The 19475-nt window shown below is 33.3% G+C and overlaps 1 long non-coding RNA gene across 1 annotated transcript in view; it reads right to left on the minus strand.

Annotated features, from left to right (window-relative positions):
• Positions 1–246: 246 nt before the first annotated feature.
• Positions 247–19475, minus strand: part of LOC146992966 (uncharacterized) — a 207170-nt gene continuing 187941 nt past the window's right edge. The window contains exon 3 of the long non-coding RNA XR_015039220.1: positions 247–551. This is a non-coding gene — a long non-coding RNA (uncharacterized LOC146992966). The remainder of the gene's footprint in view (positions 552–19475) is intronic.

Genomic DNA, 19475 nt, shown 5'->3' on the forward strand with positions numbered 1-19475 from the left:
TTTTTCTTCATTCATTGAAGTTCTGGCGCAAATGAAACACTTCTGTTATTATCTAGTAATTGTACATCTATTTGAAAGACATGTTATTATTCCATAGGGAAGTATTCTCTCTATAATTGTTAAAGCATTTATAAAGAGATGTTGCAGCTCTGAAGGTCCAGTTTAAAAAAAAAAGTAACATTTTCAGAATGACAATCAAGTTATACACAGTATTCATCTCATGCACAAAAAATACACAGCTTTAAAATAATATAATTGACTTTTACTAGCATAATGGACTGATATTCAAAACACATTTGAATATTTGTAGTTTAGTTGTAGAAGAAGCATTTTAGTTAGGCTAGGTTAATTAATTAAGGCAAAAAACACTTGAGCTATCCTCCTAAGGGTTGGGATGCCTTCGTGGAGGATGTTTTAAGGCAAACTGCTTGGTATTCTCTTTACCCATGTAGAAAATTACGAAAACTCCCATGCAGCCAGCCTGCTCAGCGTAGTCTTCACCCGTCGAAGTACCTGCTTTCATCGATTTTACTAACCGGCTGCTGGTGAACCTGAAAATAATTTGTCTGCAGTTACTTTTCAAAATAATTACTATGAAATGGTGGCAGTGAACACTGTTATATATTTGATTTTTTTAATGAGAAATCAGATTTATAACGGTATTCGTATGTACCTGTTTTTCCTAAGAAAGCTTTCGTTAGACGGGAAACAATTCAGCGGGAAACAACACATCTTCAAACCCATCTGCTAGGGAGGAGACAGACACCCACATTGATTTATCAAAGTCTCCAAGTACTCTTTGTATTACATAATTATGCTCTTCATATTGTTGGGTTTCTTATATCGCTGTATTTCTCATTTTATGGAACTGTTTTGAAGTGTATGTACAATCGTGAGAAAATTAGAGCATCTTCAATTTTAACATCTGAAGATGATTATTTTAGAGAAAAAAAACCCGCTTTTATATTAACCGAATCTACATATACCATAGCTCTAACACATAACCGAGTCTGATATGTGTTACCTAAGTTAGAGACCCGCACAAACACTTACTACTGTATAGTTTCCTGTATTTATTCTCAATTTGAAATGTGATGTCTGTGTTTTTAGTTCAAGAAACTTGAAAAATTTAAATACGTTAGTTTATTTATTTCTGAATTAAATTATGAACGTAACAGTATTTTCATATATTCCGAGAGCTGCTTGCCCTATATGAAAACAAAATATTTAAAAGAATTCGAGGGATTTGTTCAGAAATTCGACTTGCAAAGATCTCGTCTTCAAAAGAAGAAATCTGAAAGAGTGGAGATTCATTTCCCACACTTCAGGTAGAAATACTACAATTTTATAGTTTGCTTTGGTTTATTTGATTATGGCAAAACGCTAGGGTTATCTGCCTAAGAGGAGGGGTGCCTTCATGGAGAATTTCCTGAGGGTAACTAGCTCGTACCCACGTTGCATATGGAGAAAACCTCGAAAACGGCACTGCAGTTAGCCCGTTCGTCTGGGATCGAAACTAAGCCATACTAACACTGTTCAGCGAGTTTATCATGCAGCTTTTATGTAAAGACTAATAAGGAAAGTTTATTTTTGGCAACTTTTTTTTATACAAAGAAAATGTTCTTGACGTTATTACTTGCTATGTAAAAATACGTAGAGAGAGGATGAAGTTAAAATTTTGCTTCGCCATAATTTTTTTGTTTATTTTGTTAAGACGCGAATTCGAGATCTTCGGAACTTTTTTTTTTTTTTTTTTTTTGGATATGTTCTACACTACGGCGCTATCGAAAGCAGGGACTATTTCCTTTTAATTTCCATTTCTACTTCTTAAGCTGGGCGCTATTATATATGCCGTTAGTGAGAGTCCTAATTCAGTATTCTAAAGTTGGCCCACCAGCGGCCGAGCGGTAAAGTCGCTGAACACTGGTAGTTCGGTCCGAGGTTCGAATCCCGCGAGCTGGCTGCATGGGCGTTTTCATGGTTTTCCCCACGTGTAACGTGTATACGAGCCAGTTTCCCTTAGAAAGTCCTCCACGAAGGCATCCCTCCTCTTAGGCAGATAGCCCTCGAGGCTTTGCCATAACCACATACACACACACACAGTATTCTAAAGATTCTGCCTTAGTTAAACGCTGTTTGGTTGGTAGGTAGGCAGGTGACGGAAGGCGAGAATATCTGATGGCTACTAGTGGTAAGCAAGTATATGGCCCTCGTTCTGCACTATCTAGAGACAACGTCTCCGGTACGGCCCCTAAAGGCACTCCATGGAGAGCTTATTGAGAAATTGCGGTTACATTTACACCACCAAACAAGGGACGCAGAAGTGATGTTGTTATAGAGAGTATTTAGGACCACTAGCGGAGGAGCGGTAAAGTCGCTGGACACTGGTAGTTAGGTCCGACGTTCGAATCCCGTGAACAAGATGGCTGCATGGGCGTTTTCGTAGTTTTCTCCCATGTGTAACGTGTATACGAGCCAGTTTTCCTTATAAAGTCCTCCACGAAGGCATTCCTTCCCTTAGGCAGATAGCACTCGAGGCTTAACCGCAATACATAAACCACACTATACAGAGGATTTATGGCTTATATACAAGTTCTGCTAGTTACATATACATTTCACATGCATTAAACATACATAAACATGCACATAAAACATAAACATAGTTCACCGTACACTATAGATGCAAACATATATTAATATATGAATTGCTGCACATAGTTTGCGCATGTGAGTTTGCTATGCTCAGTCACTAGTGAGGTTACCTCAGTGAGTGTGGGTTTATGAGGCTGATAAATATCTAGGGGCCTGTTATTGCGATGATGCACAAGACTTTAAAATTGTCCAGATCTAGGTAATTTAAACTTTGTTGACGGCCTCTCGATTTTTTTTACAACGAAATCTTGATATGCTTCTATGTTGCTTGATGGAAGTAACAAGCGCTTTGATTCCGTTACGGGGCAGTCGTAGGGATAGTGATCGGGGCTGCCGTCTTGACCACAGGCACTGATGTATATGTTTGAAATATTGTGTTTTTTATACCACGAATATATGAGCTTTGACCAGTTGTGAAACGAGTGAGCTGCGGGACCATGATTTGGCCATGCCGTGATGCGCTGCGTACGTTTAGAAGGAAGAAATAGGCGCGTTGTCCTGTTTCACCCTTTGTCCCATTCTTGTTGCCATAGCTGTTGGGCTTCACACTGGAGAAAACGTTTCAGATGTATGCGGGATGCTGAAATAGTTCCCTGACTGGCGTTAATGTTGTTCGTCGCTTTTCTGGTGAGCCGATCTGCTGCTTCGTTACCTACGATGCTTTCACCCACACTAATTTTATAAAAATATAAAAGTTGGCAGTTGTGATTGTTAAGGAGAATTTGCATTTCAGCTATGAGAGATGAGGTGTGCCTATTAATATTGATAGCCAGAAGAGATCACATGCTGAACTGTTGCTATGTGTTTGATGGCTGTGCTGGTTACCCAAGATTCAGCTTGGAAGACACTGTGGTATGGATGAAGGTAGCCTTTCGATGTACCAAACGTATGCGCTGCTCCCTTCTTCACCTTATTTTAACCCATCAATAAAGATTATTATTTACTCCTTGTGGAATGATAATGTTCTTGCTTCTGTCGATAGTGATTTACGCTTCTACGCCTGTACGTCCTGGGAGCGAACGGGTTGCATTTGCTTGTCGTTCGTATTGAATAGGCCTGCAAATGATGTTGCGAAATGGGGCACACTTTCCCAACTGTATGACCCCGTGTGTATGTTTTCTCTTGTTTCACTCTTAAGTGCAGTGGGAGCATACCCGCGAGGGCAGAGCGGCGATGACAGCTGTTGTTCTATACACAGGCTAAATGCAAAGGAGCGGTTAATCATTAATAAATGTTTCTGCTTCCTACTTCTCATCTGAAAAGACCAGATGGCTGCGGCCTAGAGAACAAGTTTTTCGCCATGACCGTTGTTTAGACGGTCTTTTGTATGTGAGAGTTTTGCTTCAGTTGGAGTCTTGAAATTAGCGGGCCCTCCGGGATATTGCATTTGTCTTCAATCGGAGAGTTTGGATATGTGGGATCCCAGTCAGAATTTTGACTCCCATCAGACCCAGATATTTTAATTCTTGCACTACTTTGATTGTTTTTCCTTCCAGCTTGATACAAGGTCTTTTGGATGATTTTGCACCTGAAACCCTCTGGAGGATTTTGTGCCTGCTGGTAAACATTTACTTTCAAGCGAAAATCAAAATGAAGATTTCTTCGTCGGCTGACGAAGGCGTTGCCACAATGCTATCGAATCCAATAGCTGTTCCTTAATTTCATCTACATTTTTGCAGTTCTGCTGTCCTATCTAGCAGTAGCCAGATGGTTAAAGACAACTGAATGCTATTAGCTCGTCCCGAATCAAAACCAGACGAGAGGTCTGACTGCATGATTGGATTTTATGCTTTCCCCTTGTGTAACATATATATAAAACAATTTTCTTTAGAAAGTCATTCACAAGGGCATCCGTCCCTTAGGGAGATATCTGCCATATTCGAATAACCAACCAAGCAGCTTTCCTAAATCACTCTGATTGTATTCTTTTATCCTGATTCTTATTCGTATTAATTTGTGAACGAAGACAACAACGTTAACCCATTTTTGTTAGAAAATCTCATCAGTTTCATTCGTTTATTTTAAACTGATTTTAGTGAAAATATAGTTTGATATATGCATGTGAAATTCATGATTCTTGAAATCAAAGTGTTGATTTAATTTATGTTATCCAGCTCAATTAAATATCTAACCATTTATCTTTCAAAAACTATTGGACAATTGATTTGAATTATGTTTTTTCCAATTTTCAGTACCCTTCATTTTATTACTGTAGCCTTTATGGCCAATTTGGATTTGTTGGTCACCAATTATGATATCACGAAGTAAGATTTTGAACTTATTTACACTACAAGCACCTGTAGACAAAGTGCAGTATTTACATCGATCATAAGATCGCCTTAATTTTCATATGGACTCTTAATCTCACCACACTATTTGGTTGACCTTACGCTATCGAAAGATAATCTCTTAACTCTTTTCTTTAACACAAAGGGAACAACTTGCTTTTAATTTAATACTATTGATTGATACACATTACAGTTTATTCATAGTTAACTGTTCTTGATGAATATGAATTAAATATTTATTTAAAAGCCTAATTAAACTCGGACGCTATGCGATTTACTTTTATGATATCCATTTTAATATTTTTAATTTCTAAAATAGATTTTACTGAGATCCTGAAAAAGGAAACTCATATTTTGAAGATCTCTTTTTCTGCTCTAAAGTGAACTGAAAAGCATACCATGTAATAGTTTTCAAAATCCTTATTCTATCTTAACGAGCTTTTTAGATTTTTTAACCAGAAGCTTTTCAAGCTTTTTTTTTTTTACATATTTACAAATGAAACGTTTTAAGCTTCACATTAGTCACATTAGGTTACTTGATAATGGCAAAACACACCAAGAATATCTACCTAAAAGGAAAGTATGCTTTTGTAGAGGATTTCTAAGGGAAATTGACTCGTGTTTATGTTACACTTGGGAGAAACCACAAAAACCAACCACGCAGCCAGGAAGTTCGCTTGGGTTTGAACCGAGTCGAAATGTTACGGTGAAACACCGAAATCTGGAGAATGTCGACTTTCACCGGTGAATGTCAACATTCACATAGTCGCTTGGTGTATGTCCGAAATATTTTCCAAATACTCTTATTTCTGACTTACACCGGTGAATGTCGACATTCATCATGTACTAATGGTGAATGTTGAACATATAAGAATATTATATTTCCTTCTCCGTGATTCATTCGCGAAAAAACGCACTTGAGACTCAGAATAAGAACTTAAGAACATAAGAACTTAAAACACATAGTACATTCAAAATGAGAAAGGAAAATAATAGAAGTTATAAACTTACCAAGTTATGTGATTCAAATCTTATTTATTGCAACAACTTAAATTATTATGACACTTTGAATTGCACAAGAGGCTCTTGCTTTTACAACTGCATTTATTTGTGGAACACTTCCTTTTGGAATGGCAGCGAGTACATATACTCCTCTCTTTTCGACCTACACCAGAGCATATCTGTGATTGTCGACATACACCGGTGAGGGTCCGAACGTACAAAAATGTAAAGAAATATTCGATCTTTCACCGACGGATTTGGTGAATGTTGACATTCTCTGGTGAAAGTCGTAATTCTCCAATTTCGGTCTTTCACGGTAATAGAAATACAGTATTCAGCCGTCTTAACCACTCGACCGCTGGTGACGGCCAGTCAAGTTACAGATTTATAAAATAAACATTTTTCAAGCAACCTCAAATTAATTTTATAATTTTAACTAAAAACGTTTTCACTCTTTTAGAGCAGAGTAACCATTTTATTTGTTGTTGAGATCCATCATTCTGCGTAAAATATTAGTCTCGAACAATCTATCACATTTATGCAATTTAACGTATTTAAACCCAAATCTTGTTAATAATAAAAATTATTCTTATGATGTTGTTATATGATGTGCATATTGATCTAAAAGAATAATTATGTGACAACTGGCGATCGATCTGTTGGTGCTAGAGGAATTCGTTGTTAAATATATGCCTTAATTAAGATCATCAAGTTTAAAACCAAGAAAAAACACGTAAAATATTGGAAATTTTTCCAAGAATTCTGAAATAAAATGTTTATCAACAGCAGAGTAAGTAAAACTATTAAATGATGAAATTCTGGAACAATATAAATGGAACAACAGAACTATTCATAGTTTCCAAAGCTGTGTATTTACCTCATAACCTTTACAGGTGATATTTTATCTTCTTTTTATTTTTTATTGTATGATCTTTTATTACAATAACTGCATTTTTATGGTGAATACGTTACTCAAAATCCCTGTTAACTTTCAAAAGTGTTTAAATTAACAGACCTCCACTTAAAGATTTTGTTGAACCATTATATCATTTCAACAACGGAGAGAGAAAAAACTAATTCCCCATTTCGGAGATTATGCTTTGAAAATCGATAATCATGTACTTGAGAGGCTCGAAAACTTTAAAAATCCACTTTTAGACGGCATCAAGATTTTACATCGTAATTTGTTGTTACACGAAAAAGTTTTATACTTATAATAGTCAGGGGTATTTTCCAGTTATTAAAAGGATTGTATTGATTTCAGTTTTTTATTATAGGCACATAATACGTCATACCAATATTTGGCGTCCGTATATTATTTTCGGAGATGTGTTGCTTGAAACATCTGACGAATGCAAAACTACTCTAAAGTGCTTAGTTTACGTGCTTCGCATCTGAAAGTGGCTCAACAATTTTCAAGCGAATGATCACGCGATTCACTGAAAAGGACGGTTCAGAAATAAGAACTACGTCACATATCTTTGTCACGGACTCTAAATAAAAACGGACGACTCGCTCACGTCTCGTGCGACTAGGCTACCAAATTTGGCGCATAGCGATAGGATAGGCGCCATACATATGTGGAATTTCCTCATTAATTTAATGATTTAAAAACTAACAAGAAGTTCACTCCCTTAAGTACAATTTTTAATTACGCCACATTTAATTACATTTTGTTTGTAAAAAGAATCCATCTGTTTTTCTCAAGATTTTAGATGCAAACTTTAGATTCAGAACATAAACTTCGCGGCACGGCTTGTGATACCGCGAATTAAAAATGCTACGTTGGCATTGTTCATAAAAGGTAGAAAACAGGTGGGAAACAAAATTTCTTTCGCCACTCGCTGTGTCTTCCTTTTTATTTATTTAGTATTAGTTTTTTATCTAATTATTATCCACAATACTTTTTTAATCTGTAGTAATTTTAAAAGACAATAATTATGTTAGTTAATAATTATGTTTAGAATAAAAACTTTCAGATTTTATTGAAATGTGCCCAGCATTACTCGTTTTGAATAGTATTAATGATGCTTACAGGTACATTGAGATTAATAGAAAATAAAAAATGAGATTACGATTGTTTTAGGGTGGTCGCTTTGTTTTGGAATCGCAGAAAAAGCACAGCACAATTTCAAATATCCTAACAAACTGGGAGCAAGCCAGTTTGCCCAGATAAACTTTTCTCCATAGGATCTTTGACATTGTTGAACATGTCAGTGTAACGCAAGTGAAACAATTTAACTCTTTTTTTATTTACCGAGATTTCAATAAAGATTATGCTGTTAAAAAAGAAATCAAAATGTTCTTATTTCCTTAAAAAGTAAAAATTTCTTAATACAATTAAATAATAAAATCTTTTATTTGCATATACACTCAACCCATTTTTATTTTAATTAAAGTATAACAAAGAAATTAATTTTTATTTCTGTAAGTCCTAAACTAAATAAAATACAGTAAGCTTATAAACGGTAATTACTTTTATGTCAGTGTTTATACGGTATTTATTTACCAATCATTTTACACCAATCTACCTGTTACCCAAATTAATTTAATGGCTTATTCGGAAATATATATATATATATGTATCCATATTTAAATCAATCAAGAAATTAAAAAAGCATAAATTAACTACAGATTTAATTTTACTTGGATGAGAAAGAATAACAAAATCTACCTATGATTAATTACTAATACGTTTTCTTTATGCCTATTAATTTGTCTTTTTCTGAGATTTTAGAATTTCGAATGCTTAACATAAATTTTGGATTGGTTTTAAACATGTGAAATTTCTGCCTTGTTATGGAAGCCATACTTGCAGATAATCTACAGATGTTATTCTGCCGTTTCTGCTTGTAAAGACACTTTTTGTCTCTCTTAACTTCTACACATACGCCACGAACACTGAATATCCTTACGTTTCCGGGTCTTTAAATGAGATTGGAATGTGGCCTGCTTCAGGTGCAACGGCACCAAAAGATGCACTTTCAAATTCAAAAGTCCAGTTTTATTGGATGCTATAGTTAAATCTCTACTAGAGAGTACTCTTGTTGTTCTAGCTACTACTGTGACGTGCCAAAACATGCACTAGCCTCTACAGTCACCGAAGAATTTATCATTGAAAAACTGAATTCTTAATCTGATTATCAGCTCAGTATTCTAGGTCAAGGGTCGGCAATCTACGGCCCGCGGCTTAATATTGTTTTTTTACGTGAAAAAATTTTAAGTACATTAAATTATGCGCTTTGACGCAAATGCCGATAGTCGAACTGAGGAGTAATGACCGTATGTAGCACTACTGACGTCGCATATTCGCATTTCGTTGTTTGCTGTTGTCGTTGAACAAACGCTGCCAGTTCTGTTGGTTTTGCTTTAGCAGCGCAAGTGGTATTGGCCGTCACGTCTGTAGGAGCTTGCTTACCATCGACGCTCTGCAATATTTTGTTCTCTTCAATTTATTTTATTTATTACCCAACAATGTCATGTCACGCTCAAGACCAGATAAGAAGAGAAAAATGAATGTCGTCCTTTTAAAGCAGAATGGAGTGTGAATTATTTCGTCAAAGAATTAAATGGCAAAGTATTGTGTCTATTATGTATTACCATAACAGACACAATACTTACAGTATTACCATAATAGCTATGCAAAAGCAATACAATATACGTCCTCACCAAACCAAGAACGCGACACAGTATTCAAGCTCACAGAAAATAAACGATTGTTAAAATTGGAAAATTTGAAGTGGACTGTTCATCACTTAACAAAATGGCGAATGAATTGAATCATGTTTTGTTTGTGACAGCCTAAGAAATGTGGCTTGGGAAACTGGATTTGTTTCGATCTGCCAGTCTTTCGGCGAAATGAACAGTTAGAAGAGTTTAGAACTTCAGCAACTACATTAAGAGTTAATTGTAAGAGAAGGCAAAAAAATTTCCAATGGTTTTCGTTGGTTGTTGATTATCAACATATATTACTGTGCTGTCCAATTACTGCTATTTATTCGAGCAGTCAATAATGAGTTTTAAGTGGAGGAGAATTAACTTCCATTAATAATCTGCATGGAGCAACTACAGGCTAAGATATCTTCAAGCAACTCGAGAAAACGGCAGCATAGTACATTTGTACTGGAATCAGGAAGGAATCTACGCGGCTCAGGAAGCTAGTTTCCCGAGCATCTCTCTACTGATATTAAACATCCTGTAACTCGTAAATCAAGCATTTCATTTTGTTCAGTCACAGAAAATTGGTTACTTTAGCTCATAGAACGATCTCTTGGAGTTTGACAACGCCACTTCTAAACCCTCTGTGTTCAATTCGTTAAGAAAAATTTTAAGATGGAGTACTTTAAAGTCTTAGCAGGGTAAAGTCTCAATATACTTAGAAGTTAAAGTATGCAAATAAAAATACGATTTGTTTTGAAAACTAAGTAGTTTTTTAGTTTCCAGAAGAAATAACTCTCTCGAAGTTTTAATGTAACTACAGGAAACGATATCATTAATAAGAAACCATTAAATAAAATTTGCTTTTTAATGAAACTGAAATAATCGTTTTAGCTGTCCTAATATCAGTTTTCTAAAAATACTTTGCTTTTTAATATGCAAAAATAAAAATGTTTGTTCCTGGATGCTCACACCTATGTTGAGATCTAATGAGTGTAACTTCTTTCCTGTTATTATTTTTATTTTTCAAAGTCTTTTTAAAATTTTATTATATAATGATACATTTGTAATCCATTTTAAATGTATCTTTTTCTAGTAGCATTTAATTCTATTGCTTTGCTTAGTTTTTACCAGCTTTACCTAATGTTGCTTAAATTAACAAAGGAGGTAGATTTGCCATCATATTGAGGAGGAATAATTTCATTCTTTGATTACCATGACCTTTAAATGATTTATTTAATATCTATCATTTACTCCCGACTAGAATTTACATAATGAAAAGGAAATTCAATTTTAATTCATCTTTAGTTTAAATGATCTGTTTCCTTTATTTGCTGTTTAGAATATGAAGAAAAATATTAGGATGTAGCATGCTTGAGTTATCAATGTTGTGTGTGTGGCTTCACAAACATTTTAAAACAGGATCGCAATTTGTATTATGCGTGATGGAAAGTAACTAGAACTATTATACTGCTTAACTTCCTTTCGGAGTGAAATTGGAGATTTTTGTATCAAGGAAATTAGCATATCTAGTGGAAGACATAAAAGTCATGCTTCATTATGTGGGTAATTTGGCATTCATAATGGAGGTCAATTCTAGTAACTTTAGTGTATCAACTTTGTTTGTTCAAGGTGGTGCAGATGTATGAAAAATGTGTTCATATATAATACGAAAATAAAATTTTCAGTTAAGATTATGCTTGGTTAGGTTAGCAGAATAAAACAAAGAGCAAGAGCTGCTTAATGGAAGGAATACCTTCGTGAAGAACTTTCTAAAGGAAGCTGGTTCGTATTCCAGTTGCACATGGAAAATGCATACAGTCAACTCATTCTCTGGGTTCGAACTACAAGGGTTCAGCGGATTTATCCGCCCAGCATCTGGCGGGAATTTTCAAATTAGTTTTTGGGAACTTTACTCCGATTATATTTAAGTTCATGACATGTGAAAAAATTTTTAGGTCTTGAGTACGACAAAAGAATACAGATCTAACCAGTGTTGTATTGTATCTGCTAGATACCTTTGAAATTGAAACTTACAGCCAAAAAGAAACAATTACCGTGTTTAAGTAAAAACTTTCACACAAGTGACATTCTTGTTAGCTATTTCGCATGTCACTCAGCTTCTCTTCTAAGCTCAGTTAAAATTTCTAAGATGTCTTCCTTATTACAAATATTATACGGTTTCTTAAATTTACGTACATTATCCAAAAGGAAATATATCCTGAATATATATCCTGAATATTTCTCGACATTTTAGAGCCATAAGATTAGTGACGTTAAGTTATTTAAGTATGTCAAGGCTACCAGGACTATCTGCCTAAAGGGAAGAGATGCTTTCATGGAAGACCTTTCTATGGAAAACCGCCTCGTATTCACGTTACACACGGGGAAAACCACGAAAGCCAACCATGCAGTCAGCCCATTAGCCTGGGATCGAACCCATGCCAGGTCGAAATACCAGTATTCAGCGGTCTTAACCACTTGGTCACTGGTAGAGCCTTGACTAATTAAGATAGAAAGAGTTGATAATGCGTTATAAACAAAGTACTGGCATAGTTTACTTTCAAGACCTGGCATAGTTTAAATCTTAAAAAGTGTTTATCTCTATGCATCTGTGTTATTTTATTTAAAGTCTTAAGTATCTAACTGATTATGCATTGTTTTTATTTATACTCAAAACGCGAGTGAGTTAGCTTTTAGAACAGTTAAAAGATAGCACAGGAAGTTGTGCCAGTAAGAATAAAATCCAGTCTAGTTAGCCAGCTGCAAATACACTTTGAAATTGAAAATTGCGATCAAATAGATATACGAGTAATTTGGAATTTTAGTATTGCTATGTCCACATCTTGAAAACACTATATCCTACATAAGAATTTTTCCTTTTAACATGAACAGCAATAAAATAACTAAACGATATTTCTTCGAAAGACTTTTAAGCCAAAGTTTATATTTTCTGTACTTTTACTGCATCTTGATATAGAAAATTATAAATGGATTTTACGGTATCTTATAAAGAGGATGACTGATTCAAGCTAATTCTTGTTTTTGGAAGTTTAATATTTAAAAGGTGAGGCATCGTATTTAATTACCTTGAAATTTGGACATTAAAAAATTAGTATATACATGAAGACACTGTTATTTCCATTATCATTATTTTTATAAAAGTAATTTTACGTCTTCCAAAAATTATTTCTTTTCAATGAAGCAGGTTCATTGGACAATGCACTATTATATTACTACTCTTTCTCTCTCTCTCTCTCTCTCTATATATATATATATGTATGTAATAAAAAGCACATTTCAGAGAAGTATTAATGAAAGAACACTGAGACGTAGAAGCGTATAAATACTGATGGCGTAGATACTTGATACTTGTAATGTAGAATTCATAACGACTAAGAAACTTGGCAGTCGTGGCGGTTTTAATTCCATTTTTATTTTTCAGTTGACGCTTTGTGGCCCAATCACGTGGCAGTCTAGTCGTGACTATTCAAGAACATTTACATTTTTGATAGCGAGGACGGGGAAATTATGTCCGAGTAGAACTTCAAGCTAAAGTGCGTAGTTATGCAAAATTGAAGCACACGCAGAGAAATGTTTTGGTTTGAGTTAAAAAGTTTCAGTTCCCAATTATTCCTTCTCATATATATATATATATATATGTATGAGAAGGATATAAAAGCTTGTTAAATTAATAAAAGTTAAAATCAAATTTAGTAATTCAAATCAATTATAATTAGGCGGAATTCCGGCAGTAATTAAGGGGTAAATATTTATTTTTTCATACTTAATCATTTGCTTTCCAAATTACAAAAACCAACAGTTATAAAGCATTAACAATGACAAATGATCCGCAAATAATAAAAAAATGGTAAAAACAATTCAATATTTATATAAAACTCTAAATCTGATGGAAAAACCATCAAACGGAAGCCGAAAACATTAAAATTTAACAAGCCAAAATCTCGGAACAGTTTTTTATTGAATTAATTTTGCTCTTTATCAAGGGAATGGACAAAGCCAGTGCTATTTATGCCGTTCCAGTGTCACTGAAAATCAAGGCAACGTTTCTGAAAGCAGGGACAGAAAAAAGTGGACGGAGCACCAGAGCTTCGTCAGTGACTTTTACAGGTATTTCCCCCCCCCCCTTCGCACTACTGTACCCTCTGGGCTTTCGGTTGGCCCGCATCGGATGCGAGCCTAACAAGACATTTACATAGAAATTTTACATTAATACTAGACATACGTATTGAATGTACAATTACAAAGACACAGTATACAATTATTACAAAGAAGTTAACCTATTAACAAAAGTCGGATTATGGCAAATTAATATAACATAATTACTTCGAACATACATCATACAAACTTTCATTGTACATCGAAAATTGTACATTGTATTTCGTACAAACAATACGTGCGTTTCTGAAAGCAATGAAATGCCCAAATATAAACTGGAAAAGTTTTAAATTTCAAATTAAAACTGAAAACTTTTAGACACTTCACATACATACGTGAGCGCACACACACACACATAGACACATACATACTACATATAGTTTTTTTGTCTAATCGCCTAGTGCCCGACCCGTTTAAAAAGGTATTTTCATGAAGGAGAGAAATTGTCCATCTTAAAATGTATTTCTCATTACTGCTGAAACCTTTAAGTCTTAAATGGCACTTTTTATTAAAATATATCTGATTTTCCTGAATGAAATCATTCAGGCCCTCTTAATTTACTAGGGGATATATTTTTAATAAGCTGTAAATAAGGCAATTAACTATTAATGTAAAAATAACAAATAGGAATTGATTTTGGTTACAATAATTAAACAAAGCATTCAGATTATTTAATTAAAAATTATACCCTTAAACCAGTAAATCTATTAAATTAAGGATTTTCGTTGCTGTTAACGGGAAGTCATTAGCTTACCTTTAATTTAAAAATTTGATAAACAGGAAAACTTCAACCTACACAATGAAATGAAATTAAACACACAAGTAAGAAAGAAAAAAATAATTGAAATTGAATATTTTACATTTATTATTATTATTACAGATTGTTCATGGGCTGGACCTGTTGGATATGCATTTCGTTACCTTAAATATCAGTACGAAATATCGATGCTTGGATTCTTTGAGATATATCGATCGAAAGGATTTTACTGTGTCGATATATCGAACCTTTTGACATTGCTTCGCCTAAAAAAGGAAAGAGGGAAATAAGAAAGTGAACAACTCCCCTTTAAGAAATTTTTCTTATTTTATGTGAAATTTTTCGTATTCTAAAAGAGAATATATTTAGAGTAGAGGATTTATTTCTCGCAGAAAAAAAAACGCGATTCAAAACGCAAAAGTTGTGTTATGATGATATTCTGTTTTATTGCAATATTTTGAAATAAATATCGAGAACTCCATTTATACCATTGATTCTAAACTCATTCTAACTATTGTCAGCATAAAAATTAATTGGTTTTAAAAATTACAATGACTCAAGGTATAGGGCAGCGATTCCCAACCCTTTTCTAGTTTCGACCCCTTTTAAAAGATCGGTTTTCTTCATCGATCCCCTCACACTTTTTTTTTTTTTTTTTTTTTGTTTTTTGTTTTTTTTGTATATTATATAGTATGACACGTAATTGTAATATAAATAACTTAAAGACAACAATTATAAAAAATTACTAAAAATATGAAGAAAAGTTTTGAAATAGTAGTTTATTAGATTTATGCTTTATTATTTTTTGTGTCCTTATTACTTTTAATTTTACCAGTACAAACGCGTTTCCAGAAGCAAAACAGTAGATCTTAATCCCATAAAAGTTCGATTTTAATAAATCTTATGTTGTGCTTGATACATTGATGCAATTTTTTATTGTTTGGCATAGAACTGCTTAATTTAATTCTCAAATCACCTCTTTTAATATACTTAAAGTGTTTCGTGTCTTCCGCTTTGGTTTTACGATTGAGTTTTCTTTTATTCTTAGGTTTTATTTTTTGCAATGCACTAATGCATAAAAATTAATACATTTAAAAATATTATTTTTTAAAAAATATCTAAATGATTTTGGTGTAATTTCCTCTTATATTGATTTTATATGATTTCTTCCTTACTACATGATGTAGCTTTCTATTAATAAATAAATACTAATTATAAATTTTAAGAATATATTTTTTGTAATCAGTAAAATCTTGATTATGCCATTCGATTACCGGTGCGTATTCGTCTTAACCTTTGGTGTAGAGAAAATGTTTAAAAGGGATGGACCAGTTTTGCAAAAGAAGTGTACACAATCATTTTAAAATCGGTAACGATTTATATTTCTTAGCTATTTTGTATCTACTGTAGAGTCATAGTTTACATTTATTGTTATAAAAAGTACTCTTGTGTCATTACTATCATTTTCCTGAAGCGTAATGCTGTTATCTCTTTTGAAAGGATACCGTCTTTCACTTGAGTTATTCTGTAAAAAGATAAGATGCCTTGGGTCTTCTTTCAGAGAAGGGTATTGTCATACATTTGAGGTAGATGAGTCCATTTGAGGTTTGCTTTCTCAGAAAAAAAAGTATGAGTATGACACTCTAAATGTCTACTATCCATTCCCTTTGAACAGATACCATCTTGAACGTTTTGAACTATAATCTTGAAGTTTCTGCTTCGGCCAGCGTTTACAGGCTCTATCGCACATCAGAATGCATTAAAAAGGAAGTAAGTAAGCTACCATAACCTACATTACTTCCTCCATAAATTTATGTACGTTTATAAAGTCTGATTTAATTATATTCCTCAGATTTTTTTCTGACTACTCGACAGTTGTCGAAGATGAGTTTTCACCTGAATAAAACTAAACTTCTTTCTATGTAATAAGCAGATAGAAAATAAAAAATAACTTTTTTGATAACGAAAATGCTGCTCATTACGCAAATTAAAAAAATATTAAATGATTTTACAAATTTATGAAAATCTTGAAGACTTGAAAAATGTAGCACATAATTCATAAGGACGTCGAAGGTTTTCTGCTTTGTAGGAGTATTTAGCTAACCTTCAAACTCTCACCAAAAGCTGATCTGGAAACGGTTAAACTAATCAACGAGCATTCGGGAAGCTTCGGGCAAATCTGCCTTCATAAATCTTGTAATTAGATTTGCAGTTTGTAAATCTTCTGATTTACGAGATTTAGAAGCTACTGCTTTATGGGTTAAAATTTAGGTGTGAATTGATCCCATTCATAATTAGTCGCACTAATAGCAGGTACAACAACGAGCCACCTATATCATTTATCTTTCTAAAATGCGCTGCTTCCTCTCTTCTAAGTTATTTTATATTATAGAAAGATAATAATGTATTTCAAAAATAAGTGAGCCAAAGAAAACATAACTAAAACAGTAACTGTTTAGTTTGAATCAAAATAAAACTTAAATACTTAACGAAAGCTCTCCATTAAAAGAATTTTGATCTTGCGTGTATTTGAATAATGAAGTATATAGTAACTATGTTAGGTTCTTATTTTAATTAACCAGTTATTATGATTTCGATATTATACTATAACTTCTTTCCGTCTTCTTCAACAGAATGCAAATTAGTTTTGAGAGTTTTGACTTGAGGATTTTGAATCTTAGAGAAAGCTCTGGCCCTCGCGTCGCGCTATTAGCCATCTCTTATTTCTAGCTAGCTCTAACTAAAAGTCATATTCCAGCTTGAGCATTTTTTGCTAGCCGATTACTTCAATTACGTGCCGGTGAAATATTGAGACAGCTTATAGCTTATTTTATTGAATATTTAGTCTTAGACCACGTGACGCGTGTTTGTATTTAACGGGCTGTTATTGTTTAATTTACATCGCTGCAAGTGCTGGTTTGTCTGTAGCATAAGTCGTGCCTTTTATATTTAAATTTCAGGCTAGATAAAAAGGTTTTTTAAAACATTCTTTAGCGTTTGTGAATTTTTAAGACGTAGCGATGACTTGATAACTTGTCTGGTAGGGTTTGCAGGATTTAATTACAGTTCCCAGGCTATAGCAACCCAACAACTATAAGATTAAAATCATATTATTATCAGTACTAAGGTTAAATAATGGGAAAAAATATATCTGTGAAATTTGAGCTCATATGTGGGTTTATTTTATAAGTGCTATAATAGCAGTATTCGAGTTAGTAATTGTAGTTAAACTGCAGTATTAAACGTTCTTCCCGAATCATTAGAACTAAAATGCTAAGTTTAATAAATTTTTAATAATTTCGTTTTTAAAATAAAGAAGCTTTAGTGACTCATTTTTTTTAAAGTTACGTAACTCTTTTAGCTAAAGCTTGCTATAAATTCTAACTATCGATAATATCCACTTCAAAATTTTAAGCTTAGAAGTTAATTTTCCGTTGATAGTATAGAAAATGAATATCATTATTGCCTCGTGATTGAATTAAAATACAGTGCTTCTATATGCGTCCTCTGTATCTCGATATACTTCCGCTTTAAAATAAGTCCTGCTTGATATAAGTCCTGTTTGAAATGAAAAGTTTTGTTTAGTATACGATTGGTGTTTGATGAGTTACTTATGCGAGCACTACATTTTTTTATCTTTATCTGTCCATAAGCGTAAGTACGCCTGCAACACGCGCAGTAAGTCTGAATTTTAATTTTTTCGAGCAAATGCTTTTGTAAATTCGTTAACAATGAGTTTTAAGAAGGTTATTGATAAGAGTCAAGCAATGAAAAAAAAATGGTTAGGATCAACATGGAATTAAAAGAAAGGAGAGTGTTGAAAAGTATGAACATGACATACATAGACCTGGTTATGACCTGGTAGAAGAAAAGAGATAAATAAATTTGATAAATTTTCATTTATGTACAGTATATCATGCACGGAATTTTTATTTTAGTATTAAACAATATTTTAATGATAAAAATTTTTTATATGAAAGTATTAATTGTTTTCATTTTATTTCTTACTGGAAAAGATCATTTGATGTACATCTGGTTTGGTCTAAATCGAAGGATTTGAAACGGATTAATGAAGTGCACCAAGATACCACTATATCGGCAAAATTAGACTAAGCTAAGATGCATTAATTTTTCTAAATGTTTGTTTTAATGTTTGTAATTTTTGGATAGTTACTGGAAGGACAGTTAGAAGGCGTAAGGAATACTGGAAGAACAGTTAAAAGAGAAAGTTTTACTTTCCTTTTAACGAAGCTGCCTTTCTCAAATCTTATACCTTTAGACTAAAATAACTTTGTTGAAAGATTAGGTTCATTTCAGAGCATAAAGCATGAAATGTCATCAATGCCTTTTCCGGAATCCAAATTGCAGACATCCCGATGCTAGCCAGATGTGCTTCCAATCATACCACGAAGGCACGTAGTTAAAAGGGAAAAAAATTCCTTAAACTTTAATTCATTTTTTTAGAAGTTGTGTTTATGAAAGTATCTTAGAAGAAGCTGGTAGACATTACTTTATTTTAAAAATAAATAATTTTTTCTAGCTTAAATATTTTTATCACCTCTTTTAATTTCCTCGAATGAATTTAAAATTATCAGAAATTATTAATGAAAAACAATTTATAGTACACTGTTCTGCGTGCGAATTTTACAAGACTCAGAAAAATCGCTTATTATTTCATCACTAAGTACTGAAGTATTCTAGCACAGAAATTTCATAAATTTCTATTAACAGCTATAATTTTACAGTTATTTCAAGTCTGCATAAACGACTAGAAATTCGCAGTATTTTTGAAAGTAAACCAGCACTCTATTGATGCCCTAGTTTCAGTGCTACGATCAATATACGTGTATGCTGGTAGAAGACTGTGCAGTACAGATACTTCAAATATCAGTCTTCCTATTTCAAAACAGTTTCGTTGGTTTTTGATTTACGTTGATTTA

The sequence above is a fragment of the Stegodyphus dumicola genome, chromosome X2 (genome assembly GCF_044657685.1).
Source record: "Stegodyphus dumicola isolate Sdum_Otavi_A_Nest chromosome X2, ASM4465768v1".
NCBI lineage: Eukaryota > Metazoa > Arthropoda > Arachnida > Araneae > Eresidae > Stegodyphus > Stegodyphus dumicola.